This window comes from Anabrus simplex, chromosome 5 (assembly GCF_040414725.1).
Source record: "Anabrus simplex isolate iqAnaSimp1 chromosome 5, ASM4041472v1, whole genome shotgun sequence".
Classification (NCBI taxonomy): Eukaryota; Metazoa; Arthropoda; class Insecta; order Orthoptera; family Tettigoniidae; genus Anabrus; species Anabrus simplex.
Window position 1 is genome coordinate 446,697,129 of NC_090269.1, and position 16,983 is coordinate 446,714,111.

Here is a 16,983-nt window from a genome sequence, read left to right on the forward strand (position 1 = left end):
GATAGTAAAACATTAACGTAGGATCACAATGCGTGTGTGATTCATCACGGTATTTAACTAGCAAACAGATGGAGAGATTAATAATGGAAATATGAGAGAACATGAGCTCAGCGCTCAGAGGCTCGATATCTCGGTGAGTGTCGCGTATTGTCTCTACTGTATTTGATGCTAGCAATTCGGCCTGGTGTAAGTTACCATTGTAAAATGCTGCCGTGATTTTAAAGAGGGTGTTCTTTAAATGACAGAGTCTGTATGATACGGTAATAATAGCAACGTAATTCTTTAAAATTAAAACTATATTTGTTGATAAATAATTTATTCCACAGGCTAAAACCATTAAAAAAATGTTTGTGACTATGTTTCGCGTTTCTTTGGATTGCGATCGCCTCCTTGGCGTGACGTCACAGCGCTGTTGCTGCTTCCAGGCGTACACGTGTACGCTTTTCTCGACTTCGATCTGCTTCTTATAAAGGTCGCAACTATTACAATATCCAGCTCTGAATTCCCACAATCCTTGGTGTCTGAAGGGTAACTATTCTCGCATATTCGCCTTCGCTTTAATCATGCCCTCACTCCTCTGTATAAACATCGATTTAACCTCTCCCCACTCCTCCTGTCTATGTGGTACTCCGAGTGCTGATGTAAATCAGTTATTATTCCAGTGCCCTGTGTATGATTCTTCTCGTCCGGCTTTTATTTCTCGTCTTATCAGTCTTCAGAAATCTCTCCCCACCAATGTCTCCTGTTTGTTTACCCATATATCTCCTCCTATAATTCATGCTATCAATCAATATTTGGATGATTCTCATATTAATTTGTAAATTACTGTCTTTTTCATTTCGCACGGTTACATACTCCTGCTTCCACTGTTTTTTGTTTCTGCGAACTTCCTTTGTTATGTTTCTCGTTACTTCAGATGTGCACATAGACATGATGCTCAACTCTGTTCTTGTGACTTTCGTAGTGGGAATAATTGCGTGTGATTTCGCATTATCAGTGTAATATCACGATAATATGTGTTGTGATTGGGTGAAATATAGAGCCCATAACTTCTCCAACATAGAGGTGTGATGGCCCAGAAATAATGTGTCACTGCTTCAACTGCTCCAGTGACACGACTGGAGCAGTGACACGTTGCTGGTCCAGTGAAAAACCGGTCCAACCACAGATGGAGCTGAGGAGCATGACTCGACGGTGACACGCTACCGGTCCACTGACAGCCGGTACAAGCTCAAATGGAGCTGAGGAATATAGCATTGTAGGCTTACGTAGTCGGCTGATGCACGATTTGCTCTGTTCTTCGAATATGTCATGATCACGCCTGTCTTATCTGAATCGACAATGGCACACTAGTGGTAGGTTGAAAGTATAGAAAATATTTTTTATCTTCAATTAATAAATTCATACATAATAATGTTATTTCTTTTACGTACCAATAAGTACATTTACGGTTTTCGGAGACGCCGAGGTGCCGGAATTTTTTCTACAGGAGTTGTTGAACTTGCCAATAAATCTACTAATAATAATGTTATTTGCTTTACGTCCCACTAACTACTATTACGATTTTCGGAGACACCGATATGCCGAAATTTAGGTCCCGCATGAGTTCCTTTACGTGCCTCTAAATCTACCGATACGAGGCTGACGTATATGAGCACCTTCAAATACCACCCGACTGAGCCAGGATCGAACCTCCCAAGTTGGGGTCAGAAGGCCAGCACTGTACCGACCAAGCTACTCCGCCCGGCACAATTTTATTTCAAGAAGTAAATTACAAGTAGACTTTCTGGAAAAAGTAATCCGATTACTTTTACCCAGTTACTTCCCAACTAGGAAAATGATAACATTTTGTGTGCAATTCTTCCCTAAGATTGTGACATGTGAATGACCTATAATGTTGTTTAGAAATCGCCGATGATCATTTTGAAATATCTGACGTTTTAAAAAGTATTAAGTGTTGTGAATTTAAAATGTTCATTGATTATATTCGCCAGATTAAATGATTACTTATAGTATTAAAAGTGACGTTTAACTATATTTTAACTATGTTAAGAAAAACAGTCATTAATAATAATCACAATAATGTATTATTATTATTATTATTATTATTATTATTATTATTATTATTTGTAAAAACGTTTTAATGCTGAAGTAGATTACTGTGGATTTCTTTCGTTCACATGAAATATTGAACACCATACCGGATGTCTCCGTCCTGTTCTTGTCACAACCTCCCGAACGGTGCGGGACGACGACGGCTGTGTCACTGGACCGTTTGCGAATAGCAGTAACAACACTTCCGGGTACAGCAAACTGCGAGTCGCAGCGCAAGACTGTCACAGTAGCAGTGGACCGGTAGAGAAGAGGATCCTGGAGCAGGTTGTCACTGCTCCATTCGGAGAATAGGTGACGCGAACCGGTACGCCAATAGCGACACACCTCTAGAACAACAAGAACGACTTCAGAGGTTGGCGACGATGATGCTTTATCTGATTATAACATTTTCAGATAATCCAGAAGACACTGGTAGTATTTCTTCGCATATGTAGGTAAGATGAAAAGAAATAGACGAGTGGTAATTATAGTGCAGTAAATGTTCGAACTTAACACTGCGACCGGTGGTATTTGAAGGTGATCAGATACGTCAGCCTCATGTCGGTAGATTTACTGGCACGTATTATAAAGGAATTGTGGGAATAAATTCCAGCACCTCGGTGTCTCCGAAAACTTTAACAGTAGTTAGTGGTACGCAAAGAAAATAAAAATACCGGTAATTATTTATTACTATCACAAAGTCAGTCGTTTCCTGCCAAATTAATTGTATAGTTCACCATTATTCCAGTAAAAGAGTGTATGCGTAACTTCCAGTCTGTGTATCACCAAACTTTGTTTGTGTAGAATATTTATCAGCAAAATTCGTATCCATTTATTACCTGGTCGTTATTCATTGTTCCTGCTTATGAGGCCACAACACTAGTTGCAAATCGAGGATTGTGGCGACGTTTAGTAAATTCACAGAGGCTTGCAGACTGAACGCTGAAAGGCATAACAGTCTATAATGATAATGTATGTATGTATGTTGATTTACTCTTGATGCTTCGCTTTTCGTACTCAAATGTGCGGTATATGGACTTTTGTTTTCTTTAGCTCAACATAACTTCACGCTGGGTATTATTATTAAGTAATTGATGTGTAGCGATGGCATATTCGTATGGATGAAAAGTACTATGAAACTGTAGTTACAAATGTATATACAACCCATAAGAGGTTTATTTTTGAAGTGGTCGGTTTGTTCAAATCAAATTCTTCATTTGCAAATGAGGCCTCTACCTCGGTGGCAAATGATACAGAAGGTGACGTGAACGCTACTGATCCACGAAATATCACTGTAATATTTGTCACAAATGAAACCTAATCATTGATTTACTCAAATAAAGTCTAAAATCCCAGGTAGATTAAGAAATAATGGAAATATTTAATTTTACAGAATACATACTTTACTGCCTTACAGCTATATACAATTTTTTCTGCGTCGCAGGGCTTCCGTGTTTTGTTTGTGTGTAACACAACACTTTCGTGTGTCATGTCTTTGCTCACGGTAATGCTTTGGTGTCGTGTCACTTCAACTGTCAATTGTCTAATAGTGCTGTTCCTTTAATAAATATATATTGGTCCAGGGATCATGCTATTTTCCGGTTGCTTCGGCACGAGATTTAGGTCTTGTAATTTCCTTATTACATGGTGATTTTCGTCGTCAAAAAAAGCGATAACATCCTTAATGTTGTTCACCTCCATTTTGCTTTTTGAACTGTCCGCGCTAGACAAATGTACAAAGATAATGAGAATCCACAGACATGGCACTTCCATTCATCGGTGCCAGCCCTGGACCTCAAGAAACAAACAAAAGACGGCGCGAGCAGCGATATGCAACATGATCGACTCCTGTTTACAGCTCGTAAGTACGTATTCATATTTCTTGCTAGTAACGACGGTATTTCTTAATCTACCTGGGATTTGAGACTTTATTTGAGTAAATCAATGATAACCTTTCACATTGTGACAAATATTACAGTGATATTTCGTGGATCAGTAGCGTTCACGTCACCGATACAGAAAAATACATTATTCTCATCGGTTATGAAGACGAAAGGTATCCACGAAATGCCACTGTAATGTATGTCCCAAATGGAAAATAAAAATTCATTTTACTCAAATAAAGTGTAAAATCTGCGATAGGCCCAAATTAAGAAATACTACGAAATATTTTACTACCTACAACTATTTTTTCTGCTGCGTCGCAGCACTTCCGTATGTGTTTTGTTTGTCTAACACTTTCGTGTGTGTTGTCCTTGCTCACTGAAGTTGTTTGAATTAATTAGGTGTCTTTTTCTTCATGTTACTCATTCCTTTGTTGCCTTAGCTCATTCATTAAGGCCCGATTGTATAAAACAGTTGATCCTAGATCAAGGCGTAAAACTTATTCTAGATCACGTTGATCCTCAAATTTGTGTTGTATAAACGTTGATCCGAGATCATTTTTCCTTAATCACGAATCAAAATTGATCCAACGATTTCCTTGGATCAAGCCTTGTGATCCGGATCAAGTAGTGTTCTTGTACCGGTATTGTAGGCCGCATTTATCAACGTGAAAAGAAGAGGGCTTTTGTAGTGCAAAATAGTGCCGTAACAATAATCACGCTAAGAAAAAGAAAAGATGTTCTGCATTTTTAACGGTATTTAATCTGATGAAGGGATTTTTTATCGCGATTCTGTCTTTGAATTACAGATGTCTGACTTCTCCGATTTTTCTTCAGATGACGATAATGAAGAATTTCGGCGGTCTCTCCGAGTATTCCAAGAAAGAGGAAACCCATTATTAGAACTTAGCGACAAAGCTTTTAAGATGAGATTCCGTCTAACCAAACACACTGTTGAGGTTATGGAAGGTAGACTTCGAGACTGTCTAATGAGACGAACGAATAGAAACCAGCCACTTACTCCAATGTTCCAGATTCTATTGACTCTGCGATTTTACGCGACAGGGAGTTTTCAAATCGTAGTTAGTGATTTATTCAGAATTGATAAAGCTACGGTTTGTCGAGTCATCCATAAAGTAACGCGAGAAATTGCTGCGTTGAGACCTCAATTTATCAATATGCCGACTGACCAGAGAGAAGCAAGGAGAATCATGCGTAATTTCTATGACATAGCTCATTTTCCAAGAATTCTTGGTGCTATAGACTGTACACATGTGCCTATCATATCGCCAGGGGGTAACAACGCCGAAGTGTTCAGGAACAGGCACGGATGGTTCTCCTTGAATGTACAGGTTATATGTGATGCTAATCTGCGTTGTCTAGACATAGTAGCAAGGTGGCCTGGATCTGCACATGACAGTAATATATTCGATAACTCTAGAATTCATACTCGGTTTGAGGCGGGGGAAATGCCCAAAGGATTTCTTCTCGGAGACAGTGCCTACCGTTGCTGCGAGTACCTTCTCACTCCAGTATTACACGAAGCGACACCTGCAGAGATGGCATATAACAGAGCTCATAAGAGATCGCGATCCACAATTGAAAGAACTTTCGGGCTAGTTAAAAGACGATTTCCCTGCTTGAAGATGGGTCTTCGAGTGAAATTGCTTCGGGTTCCTCCTATTATAGTGGCAACGTTTGTCCTACATAACATGGCCTTAGATTCCATAGATAGTGAACCTGAAGTAGAAGGAGATATTTTTGCAGGAAGAAGGGTTTTCGAGGAAGCTGGGATGAATGGAGGAAATACTGCTGTTAGGAATGAAATAATTAACAACGTGTTCAGGTATGTTTTTAATATTTCTAAGTACTAACAAGGCTGTACATTTGCTTTGGCTTTAGCCGTTGCTAGCTCATATTTTTTTAATTTCCTGGTCTAGTTTGAGATTTTCCATTTTAATGGTGTGTTCTGCCTCTAGACATTCCAGTCTTCTCTTGTAGAAGTTGTCCCTTAAACTTCCCTCAGCTTCAGCTCTTCTCTTTTTAGGAGGTGAAGTTCGGCTGCTGGGGCCAGGACTGACATCTGTATCTGGTACTTGTTCCTAAAATCAGTCAGTCAGAATTGAAATACGAGAATGTGATGATAAAGAAGAAGAAGAAGAAGAACGGTCATGCTGTAAAAGCTAGTCGAATAGTAATAAGGAACAGTTAAGCATGTGAAAAGTATATTTGATTTATGACCGGTTTCTGGAATGACAGTTATCTATAGATGAGTAGTTATCAGTGACCGAACATGGTGATACATTTAAAATGAGTTTCCGAAACAACAGTTATCGGCTTATTCACAGTTATCTGCGCAAAGACTGGTAACTGCAGCTAGTGCTGTAGGTACCTCTATGCTAGAATTGATCCCAGCAAATTAGTTTTGTAAACATTAGTGATAATGAACTGACTATACTATATTTACAGTCATTCATTCTAGTTTTAACGTGCTTGGGTGTGCTAGAGTTTACAATATTTCGGTCCGTAGGTTTACTTCCACGTTATCACTGGCTTAGTAACTGATTCCACCTGTATGGTGTCATCTGTCCCAGCTGTTTCGATTACAATCACCTCGGAGCATAACGCTCCTACTGTAGATAAATATTCTAACACGGGAAATGAATCGTCAAATAAAATGGAACTCAAATCAAACGGATTTTTACCAGGCTCAAATTGATATTTGAGTGCAACTATAATGTTAAAAATTTCTTTCATCAGGCTTTGAACCACGAGTCTCACCAACAGTTCGTGAACACCCAATCTGAAATTAGGGAGTATTTACCATTAGCATTTACATTTGTACTACATGATCTCTTAGGTACCGGTATGCACTTACTATAAGCCTGCTGAATAATAAATAGTCTACCGATTTTTGTTGCTTTTTTAATGTTACCGTATTATATCTTTTAACCGGTGACGTGAGGTCTGATAGACTCCCAATAAACATAAAACATCTGGACTTCTTTAATAAAAAATCTCGCAGGGAGCTGTAGTTTATGTTAGCTTCTTATCTGTGGACTTAACGTCAGCAGTTGCGAGAGTATTTTTGTCAAGGCATGTTGTGTGGTCAGTGTAAGTAAAACTTCTCAAGTGACTAGTCCGTTGCAGTTATAAGAAATACAAATCCTCAGTTCGAAGAGTACATTACGGAAATACTAATGAAAAATGTAGTGGTACCGGTATCTATTTTATTTTGGCTATTAAAAATTGCAGTTTGTAACGCTTTCGTATTGTTCAAGTTGTGCCGTGAAAGCCCAGAAGAAATGGAATTCTTGAAGAGTTTGGCATCTGATCAGGTGAAATTACACGCACTTTTTTTCATTTATATTATTATTGTTTACGCTTGTGTTCTGGATCAGAAAAAAGTGATCTGTTTGGTAATCGCGGTGTATTTCTATAATTTTAGTGACGAACGCATCTAGGTGAAATTTAAGACTATATATGCGTGCTGTGAATAAGAAAGAAGGGGAAATATAACTAGTTTTTGCGTTATTAGATCAGATATATTCTTATTATGAGAGATTATTACACGCTGAATCAGATAGATTGAAATGACTGTGTACATATTTGCCAACCAGTTCTCATTATAGGAAACTTCTGCTAGTAAAAGTAACTAGATATTACCAAAATTACCCTAAAAACATTTGCGTAGATACATCTATTGGAGGACGAGAAATACTTAACATGACGATATCTGTACTGTTAATCTGTACTTATTAATATGGATTTAAGTTTCCAGTTAACAGCGCAGTTAGTTAAAAGCACATTTAGGTAACTCATAGGGAAATGTAGTGTACCAGAAATCGGCCATTATATGTAATATCTATCTGAATTAACACCCTTAAGTTTTTTGCAACATACAGTAGTCACGTAACTTGATACGTTACCATGTTGTAAGAAACCCCACTGACAGCTATTTCCTCCACGAAAGCAACAGATTGAGTTTGAGTTTGTGATTCGTTCACTGCAGTTTCCATTGCAAGTGCAGGATCCTCCACATCACATTCACGTACATCTAAATAATAAAATTAGACATTATGTACTTCCATAGTAAATGTGCAATGTATTTAGTTAACCTGTCATTCGTCAACAAGGGGTAGTTTGTAATTTTTTATTGGAGTTACCGATGACCGATTAATTAAGGTAAAGGGCTTATCGCAATATTTACTAGAACGAAAAACAAACTAACATCAGACATAGTCCTGTGTATCGGTAATTAATTTACAATGCCTTATGCTTGTGAAAAGCGTAGCTCTGTATGAGTCTACACTTCGAACATCCTGTACCAGTATTCCTAATTATTTATACCAGGATTTCAAGGTTAACTTACCAAAAATAACTTCTTGGTGGAAGTTCGCATCGCAATCGGACTCGCAGGCTAGTGGAAGGAATTGGGGTTTTAATGCTGCTACGAGTTTCCGTCCAGCTTCATCCACCGTAGGTTGTACGAATGGACCTCCGCCTGTTTTATGAATGCTGACCTAGTAAGAATGTACAGTTGGTTAAGTACGATACTCCGAAGTCTCAACTAGTGATTAATACGCAAATATGTATTTCTTTACTTACTTTATCGTCTGCAGCAGACTTCTTCGTTCGTCGTTTTACATTCTTGTAACATAACTGCAATGTTTTCCAATCCCGTCGTGCCACATTTGCGTGGGAATTGAAGTCTGAAGCTAGTGCTTTCCAGGCGTTTTCCTTCTCTTTCGTACTTACAGCATCAGTCTTTTTATTTTCAATCGTATTCTTATATTTAGTAACAACTAAATCAATCAACAACTCCTTTTCGTACGCTGTAAAATTTGGCGCTCGATTTCTTCGCTCATTGACATCCAAGTTCATGTCCATTTTTCAATCGGTGTTTGAGATCTGATTGACACCAAGATTGACACTACGTCACAGAGATTAAAACATGAAATAACGTGACTTTACTACCAACATACTCCTGATTAGTACGAATTTCCCACGCTGTTTACGACGTTGCCAAGCGAAATTCTACGATGACGGATCAAAGTTGATCCGGATCATGAGATCCGAGATCAATGTTATACAACACAACGAGCAGCTTGGAAAGGATCATTTTCTGATCTTGAATCAAAATTGATCTCGGATCAGCTATGTTTATACAACCGGCCCTAAATGATATATGTATTGGTCCAGGGATCATGCTATTTTGCTATTTGAACTGCCCGCACTAGTCATATGGATGAAGACAATGGCATTTAACAGATATGGTCCTCCCATTCGTCGGTGCACCTCAAGAAGGAAACAAAAGGCGGCACGAGCAGCGGAATACTACATAAAGGAGTTCTGTCTACTGCCCGTAGGTACATATACATATTTCTGTAGTAACGACGGTGTTTCTTAATTTAGCGCGGATTTTTCACTTTTTTGGTGTAAAAGCATCTACTGTATTATGCTCCACTTGGGACAAGTATTACAGTGACCTTTGGTCTTCATAACCAACAACTACCTTTTAAGCTAAAAAGAAAAGAAGACTCTTTTCCTAAAATACAGTTAAATACAATTTACATTAAGATTTTTTACAAATTCTACTCATAATATCTTCTGTAACACACACAATCAACTCATATACAGTATGTGGAATCACTTCAACAGATACTATAGACCTACACTATTGCTCCATGATTTAAATGTCCACTGCTTTTTTTAAAAACTCATTTTGTACCTAATGTGCATAATGACCTGCTGCATCTTAACCAGATCCTCATTTGAGACTGCTTTTTACAGTTCAGAGTTGTATATCGTCGATTTGGTCTAACATCTAGGTCATCACCCCTGTTTAATATTGATATAGATTTGGTTTTTGGGACTTATCGTCATACATTGTGCAGTTTTATTGTGTCAAATGTGTTATTTCTGTACGGTTTGCTTCATTAAGGAACTGTGGTGTCTTTTACCTTTTCCCTACGAATATAACCTCTAATGTGCCAGAACACCTCTGTTACTGCGTGCAGGAATTTTAAGTGAGCACAATTTAGGCTGCCTGAATGTTGTCATTGTATGACATGAGGTGTATAGTACTGTACTGTAATTGATATATACTAGATGCACTCGATACAACCTAATAAGCAAGTCAACATGTCTATGTGTAGTGCATGATCTCTGCTTATCCTGCAGATCCAACCTCGTATTTAGCCCGTGCTTATGAGTGGTATATTGCTTAGATATATTAAGTCTCTTAACTCATGTACGCATAATGCAGCCAAAAGAAGCAGAATAGCTGCTTTCAAATAGAACTTTCGAAGTGTGCTGCAGCAGGCACCCAGTGTCACCAGCGCAGCCAACCTACCACTAGAGCCTCTCGTCTCACCTGTGATTTTACTGAATTGTCATCTCATCTGATCAGGACGAACTGGAAGAAGAATTTGATTTCCAAATTCATTATTAAGGTGATCTGCTGGATGATGTTGATTAAAACAACCAGACAAATGTCCTCTAGTTCAGTGTGTGAGACACAATTGCAAACAGGAAGTGTATTTCAAATTGACAGGTGTATTTACTACGCTGAACTCTGGCTTATTTTAGTCGTATTTGGAGTCTTTTTAGCATAACATTTAATGAACTAAATAAATTATTCTTTTTGTACTCATAACTATAGTTATTTATCTCAGCACTGACCTAATTTGGTTCTTTTGTTATTGACACTGCCGTATGAAAGGTGGCCGATGTATTTTTCACATTTCAGAATTTTTATATTTGTTTCAAATCATATTGTCCCCGTACTAGTTCTGCCGGTGAACAAGACTCCCCAGGGGTGCTCAGTTCAACAGGACCGCTGACTTAAAAAATATGCAAGTGGCAGGATTGTCATAAGTTTCAGAAAATAAGAATGTTTTAAGTATAGAGAACATATCACACTTTTATTCAAAGAAAATAAAATATTTGCCACCCTGACATCTATGATAATGTAAATGATCACTACGTTACGTTAATTACTATTGCACTTGATGTGACAAAAAAAAAAAAACTAACTAATGGGATGGTACACGTAACTTAGTTTCCCTACTATTCTAACAGAGTGTTGAATATAACATTATTTTTTCTTCGTTTGAATACATTCGTTTAGTAATTTAAAGTTTAGTAAATTAGAAAAATGAGTTCTTGCGTAGAATTCCTCGAACAATCTGGAAAAATGCATTAATTTTAATAAAGTGTATAATTGAAAATATCCAAGATTAGTTAGTTTTACTACCTTGACAAAATATGAGTGAAATTCTGTTCATCAAAAAAATTTTAACATCTAAATGAAAATTTGAATTTGCCTTTGTTTTCTAAAAGTTAATTCGAGACGTCGAGTATATCTGTTCACGTCTTCCCACTTATCTCCTCGTGAGAACTATTAACAAAACTTATTATCGCTTGGTCATTATATGAACAAAATTTAGCATTACGACCCTTCGGAAAGATCAATAAATAGAAAAAAATATTTCCTCAACGTGGAAATCCTGTCCACACAATGAATTAACACCATCAAAGTGTCACACATCACCACAACACAAATGCACAGAAAATAAATGTCTTATCAATAGAAAATCTCTAAATCTACAACTACCTACTGTAAAATGCCAAAGAAAGAAATATCTACAATATTTACACGTCATCATCTGGTGTTAATCAATCTCACCACTCTCCCATTAGCTCGTTCCAACATGTTGAAAAGATAAAGTCTCCACGTTAGTACGAAATAAGACATCGAAAAGGGGGCATGCCTGGTTCCGAACTGTAACATTATCAGGGTATTCAATTGAGGATCTGTTCTCCAGACCTAAGGTCCTCCAGTAAGATTTACACGTACCATAAACTTAGAATTACTGACATTCATGAGCACTATTAAGATGTTATCCTGAATTATGGAGTACATCGATCAACATGGACTTGTCCTTATCATCAGAAGACATTACTGTATTAACTACACCTCGTATAATCTCGAAGATTCCGTATTTCCATTATACCATGATCAACATCATGTATAAAATATTACTACATTAACACGTGAAAATTCAATTTCACAAAGACTCCTATTGTACGTACCAATTTCTCATAAACTACACGTACAGTACAACATAACGACGACCATAACTCATCATAACCACTTATCACACATGTGTAGTCATGAAAATTATAAGGACCTGTCATCGTCCCAAAACAAGTCTTATCCTCATTAAATTTGTCTTGATGATTAACTAATCCATTAGTTATCATATACCACAATGCATGTACTCTAAATGAATTCATGCACTCGATTCGGAATTAATATCCTGATGACATGCTATCGTAAATATGAGGTACGAGTAAAAGTCCAATTTACCATGAAAATGTTAAAAATATTGGGAAAATATCACCTCGATAAATTCATCTGACACAGATTAACTTACTAGCATAATGAAATTCGTACAATAGGAAAGAATGGTTCCGAAAACACATGGATAACTTCAACTGATCCATCGTCTTCAAGCTCGACAGCACATGGTCATGAATCAAGCAAGTATGCAAAATAATCTACAAGTCCTATCACACATCTAAGAAATAACCAGTGAAATACGGTGAAAAATAAATAAACTAGATATTATAGAACAAATCTAAAGAAAGATTAAGAGTAGAAATAAGGAGCTACATAGAACAGATATAAATAAGACGTAGTTGACTTAACTTATTTAGTTGTCTTCATCTCGAAGTCTGGGGTCCTCAATCCCACATTCTAAGGCGAAAGCCCCTGCATTTCGCCACTGCTGATGCTGGTCAATGCGCTTCGAACTTCATGATGAAATGTGTGGAGTCACTGGCACGAACTTCCATCTTCTGGCGATGATAATGTAGAGGTTCTCTTCCACGTTTACTCTCGTACGATTGCTGAAACTTGTACCAAATGTATTAAGAGAAATCCTGAGCACACATGTAATTTAGGATGAAAAGAACAAGTACATTAAAAATTTATCTGCTATTTCGACGTCTGTTTATTGTACTAATTCAGGTCGTAGATTTACACAATTCGTAGAAAGCGTCGAGCACAGGAATGAGTCCACTATCCCTGATGATAGTATTCTACTGACGTTCTGCGTTGAAGTCCGCTAGCGAAGTACACGAAGTGACTGCAGTGAGTAAACCAGGAACATGTGAGAACTTGTACTCTTATCACTTGCCTTAAATATCGTAGTTGCAGGAAGTGAAGTCAACTCAAGTACTGAATTCTTACGGGGTTTGATTAAATACTTTCACCTTCATTTCTTGCCAAAATACCGTTGACATCAAGTAAAAATTCAGTTATTAATTTTAGAATTCACGCGGGACATTATTAATACGGCTCAGTCAAATATGATTCATGTGTATCTTCTTAATTATGCGTATCACGCCGCCAAAGATCTTATAAATATTTTATTTATTATAAATCGATGTGATTGCAGATGAACATATTCTGGCTATTTTATCTCTCTTATCTTTTATTTTTATTATTTTTTCCCAGTCAGCCAGCTAACCCCTTCAAGTCAGAAACAGGTTCTCTATCATCTGGCCTAGGCCACATGCGCTGCTGCCGACAAAGCGAACCCCAGTAACACACTGACCCATATTCAGTCAGCCGAGACCTTGGTACGGTCACAATATATATATTCTTTACTGCATATTCTTATTTAACATTAGCATTAATGTAGTATCTCACAGAAAAAAGGGTGACTGGCAGTGGCGAAGCGTGCTAGTATCCACTGTTACTACTGGTAACAGTTTGAAAATATAAAACTGAATATTCTTTAATAATTAATATTTTTGTTTCTTCGCTAGGATGTGTCGCGAAAACTCTATTGCAGGAGCCTGCCACCACCAGAACTAAGCGAGAGGCTGTTACCACTTCATGCAGAGGTTACACAATGAATCACTTCTAACAGCTAGGCGCCTGCGCCAAGGAATGCCCCATTCCCCTCAACACCAGGATGTATCCTACTAAGTTCTCCGCTCGTGTTACCACAGGAAAGTGGAAACAAATGCTTATAATGTTGGTGCTGAGTTTTTTGTCTGTTATTATTGTGTTATTGTTTACTATCATAATACAATGTGACTTTTCTTCTTAAAGTGTGAATTTATAATTAATTTATATTAGGTAAGGATAGCTTATAGGACTTCACAACATATTAAACACTAAGCACTAAAATGATTGCTGTCACTTCCACCTCAAATATAAGTGATTTGGTGGGCCCAGAATATTCATGTAGGCCTATAATAGAAAGGTTAATGATCATGCTATTTTTGTTGAGAATGTATGAAGAAGAGAAAAACACAATTGAAGACATGCGCGGAAAAACGGGTTAACCCTCAAAATTGAAATATTTGAGTTATGCGCTGCCATCTGTTGTCGGATGCGAGAGCTATCTTTCATGATATTCGGCTATCCTCCAGGGATCATATTACGTTAAATACAAAAGGCGAATGTTCTTGCGTTTCTGGATTTGCTCTTTCTGTAATGTCGAGATCGGGATAACCCACTGCTGCAACTGACATCTTCGGCATAAGCAGTGGGCGAATGTCTCATATAATTCAACAGAAAAACATATGGTTCTCCTCAGGTAAGATTGCATGTTTTACTTTTATTATGTACTACTAGGTAAAGCAGTAAATTCACATTAATGGAAATTTTGCTGTGTTTTATAATACAACCCAAGTTTTTTATTAAATAGCACATTTATTATTTACTTATTAAAGGTGGGCAAAAGAGGATGTCATAGCAATCACCCAAGTAAATGCAGTGATGAAGACCTGGCATTTGCTCGAGCTCACATCAGCGGGCTCAGTCCAGTCATTATTCTAGGAGAAGAAACCCGAATACGAATTACCTAAGTGGAGAACTAAATGTATGGAGAATGTACTCCCTCTATTAAGATAAGTGCAACCTCTCAGCCTTGGCATGAATTGTAAAGTATTCTACAAGTACAGTATTGGCTTAGTAACATCACGTACTGACATGTGATAGCCTTAAAGTATTCTACAAGTACAGTATTGGCTTAGTAACACCACGTACTGACATGTGATAGCCTAAAAGTGCAAATTTCATCGGAAAAGAACATTTAAAAAAGATAGAACTTGAATCTAAGTTGACCTTTCATACCAAACAGGCTAAACTGCATATGAAAATCTGATGAAAGACGCATAATCTTAAAAAAATAATTATTCTGTAATGGTTATTGCTTTTGATACGCAGCAGTGTAAGCAACCTCCCCACCCCCAGCCCCCATTTGTCTGTAGGACTTGTATTTTATAAACGTCAACTTTAGACATACAACTTCTGTATTCATAATATTTCTAATAATGATGCAACAATTTTTATGTGGTCGGAAGACATTGCAGCGGGGGGGGGAGCGGATGACAATGTTTCTTTTATTTAGCATTATGTAGAATCAATCCCCCTGCGTAAGTGCATCACTTAATTGTCTATTTTGATTCTTGCTTTGGCGAAATCAAGAACCTTAGCTTGGTTAGTTTCTGGCTGTATCTGGCACAATCTGGCAGGTTTGATGATGTAGTACATAAATATTTGCTACCCGGACATGCATTTTTACCTTGTGATTTCTTTTTTGTTTGTTTTACGTCGTACTGACACAGATAGTTCTCATGGTGGCGATTGGATAGAAAAGGGCTAGGAGTGGGAAAGAAGCTGTATGGCCTTAATTAACGTACAGCCCCATCATTTGCCTGGTGTGAAAATAGGAAACCACAGAAAACCATTTGAACCCACTATCTCCTGGATGCAAGCTCACAGCTGTGTGCCCCAAACCGCATGGCCAACTCGCCCGGTTTTACCATGTGACCGGGACTTTGGTCTTATTGAGGAAAAAAGAGGCAAGTGTCTTATATTTATGTTCCTGATCAATGGATGGAGCTAGTTAAGAAAACTAGAGTTTAAAATCCTTTCAGTGTTGTCGAAATGACAACTGGTATCTTTATCACAGCAAAACCTCTTCTCGATAAATTCAAGACAAAAATAGTGTCAGAATATGGTCAAAAGGTACTGCTGAGCAAGATTACTTGTTTGAAAGTAATTAAAACCCAACCTTTTAAGCTCTTTCTTAAGTATAGCTATGATGACATTGTGATGGGTGATAGGTGTGTGAAGGATTGAAGAAGTTTAATGTAAAGTTTGTTTTTGTTTATTGATAATGTCTTGTTTTGGGTAATAAAATGTGAAAAATTATATTGTCTGCTTGGACCTTATATTTACAAAAAATAAATGAAGATAATGTCTTTTTCTTTTTTTCAGTCTCATTCACAAACCTCAAATTTTGGGTATTAGAAAGACAAACACATTACCTGGTATACCTTCACTTAGTTATGAGACATTTCCCCTCGAATATCTTGGTCGAAGAGCTACAAATCCTGCAAAACTGAAAGATTTACGGGAACTGATGTAATATATTCCACCAGTTTATCATGAATACTACCAAAACCTTAAATCTGAGACTATTCCCTATGAACCATAGCACTGATTACTGTTAAATAACACTTTTAACCATATATAAGATACTGTTATACTATTTTGGAAATGCAATAGACATAATATAACATGTTAAAAAGGGGGTAAATGAAATATGTAATGATTACTTTTGTGATCTTACAAAAAATATATTTATTTTCAATATCATCTGGGATAGGTGTGTATAGGATTGAAGAAATTTAATCTGAAGTTTTTCTTTGTTTATTGATAATGTCTTGTTTTGGGTAATAAAATGTGAAAAATTATACTGTCTGCTTGGGCCTTATAATTACAAAAATGATTGAAGATAATGTCTTATATTTTTTCAGCCTCATTCACAAACCTCAAATTTTCTTCATTTTAAATAAGTGTCGGTTAACCCGTTTTTCCAGGCATGTCTTCAATTGAAAAATGTAGACCCATGCCTTCTCTTAAAAATTTATTCAAGGAATCATAAAGAACAGTACGATATTTTCATGACTTGTG

At 37.2% G+C, this 16,983-nt stretch overlaps 1 protein-coding gene and 1 non-coding gene across 2 annotated transcripts in view; one reads left to right on the plus strand and one right to left on the minus strand.

The window, feature by feature from the left end:
• The window catches only part of LOC136875089 (uncharacterized), a 69,329-nt gene that overhangs the window by 43,595 nt on the left and 8,751 nt on the right, over positions 1-16,983 (minus strand). The gene's annotated exons all lie outside the window — the stretch shown is intronic.
• Positions 2,873-16,983, plus strand: part of LOC136874213 (zinc finger protein 260) — a 45,633-nt gene continuing 31,522 nt past the window's right edge. Inside the window, exon 1 of the transcript XR_011018292.1 lies at positions 2,873-3,066. This is a non-coding gene — a transcript (zinc finger protein 260). The remainder of the gene's footprint in view (positions 3,067-16,983) is intronic.